Here is a 1515-nt window from a genome sequence, read left to right on the forward strand (position 1 = left end):
AATACATGAAGGAGTCCTGGATGAAAATGTCGACGTTCATCTTGTTAGACCATTCTTTACTACTGATGCATGGCTGTGTGTAACAAACGTGGTACAAGAAAAACAGAAGACACATGTTTACTATTGTAATTGCTGTCATCAAGATCTGGAGAATTTTCCATCTATTGGCTGTGATCATTGCTTGTTATGGACTCACCTGAAATGTTGTGGTCTAAAAGATAGGCCCAAAACAAGATATTGGTTTTGTAGGAAGTGCCACACTAATCCTACTCTGTGATGTGTGTTGTTGAAAATATTTGGATTAAAAAAGTACTTTGATAAACTATAACAATAAAAAGAGTGAATTCAAAGAAACAATGATGAATAATTGTGAGATAAACAAAATTAAAGAAAGAAAATAAGGAAGTTAATTTCAGATAATGATTAATCAATAATTACTATTTAATTAGCTCGTTAAAATGGGCGTGGTTTAGGCACCACGTGATCATGCCGGTTCTATAAGACCTTGAAAATGGAAACCGGTACCGGTTCCGTAGCCACTTCGTTAGGATTAATATTATCTTCCAATACTGTGATGACACTTTCCAATCTCGTCTTTACTGTACTCAAAATGAGGAGATGTTGCACACTGGCTGCTACTGTCCGCTATAAGCGTCTCAATAAGGAATACTACCTATGTAAATGAACAATATTACAATCCCTCTTATTGCCTGCAAATTTACCCTTTGTACGGATGAGACTTCATTTTCCTCTACCTCCTCACTCAAATCTGCCTCCATCTTTTCCTAGCCACTCCTACATAGATCTAGAGTAATCTATCAATGATCGGACTCCACCTATATTCGGACGCACTTTTCTCATCCTATACATTGCCAATTTAGGTCATTTATGCACTGATTTAAAGACACACTCTAGCCCTACTATATACAAAAATTCAAGAAAGTTTAGTGACTTATACTTAAAGTTATGCTGCAATGAATAACCGCGTCCGATATTTCGTAAGATCGGCCATTATCCTGCATCGTCGTATGCTCCTTGGTTCTCAGTGATAACATCAGTTATCTTTCATCTAACATCTGCTTTGCAAACATTGATTATAATACTTCATTTAAGTGTAGTAATAAGAGAAACTGACAGCATTCTGATTTATGGTAATTTTTAAAACGAATACTCCTAGAGTCCTGTCATAGATAATAGAGTAAATGAAAGGGATTGGCAACGGGGCGTAGCAACAGGAAATGCAGGTTGGGTTACCACGTGACAACCATCAGTGTTTTGATTGATTTCCCATCTCCTCCATTGGTGAAGTTGCTCTGGCAGGATTTCGAAGGAAATTTGTGCTGCTCCAGGATAGCGCTTGCTTTTGATATATAGCCTATTCCACATAGAATTTTTAGAGCTACCTGCAGCAAGGTTTTTGTCTCCAAAAAGCCATTTTGCAACCAGTTAGAGGTACACAAAGTCGCCTGTTTTTGAAACACTTTATCGTTCGTAAAACACTCAAGCTTCAGTGTA

General features: G+C 37.3%; 1 long non-coding RNA gene across 1 annotated transcript; it reads right to left on the reverse strand.

Annotated features, from left to right (window-relative positions):
* Positions 1-295: 295 nt before the first annotated feature.
* On the reverse strand, positions 296-1164 carry LOC109592676 (uncharacterized). Its single transcript, XR_002190487.1, has 2 exons — positions 723-1164; positions 296-673 (listed from the first exon to the last, which is right to left on the reverse strand). It is a non-coding gene; the product is annotated as an uncharacterized LOC109592676 (long non-coding RNA).
* Positions 1165-1515: the final 351 nt, after the last annotated feature.

Source organism: Amphimedon queenslandica, unplaced genomic scaffold, assembly GCF_000090795.2.
Source record: "Amphimedon queenslandica unplaced genomic scaffold, v1.1 AMPQUscaffold_4347_Cont23673, whole genome shotgun sequence".
Classification (NCBI taxonomy): domain Eukaryota; kingdom Metazoa; phylum Porifera; class Demospongiae; order Haplosclerida; family Niphatidae; genus Amphimedon; species Amphimedon queenslandica.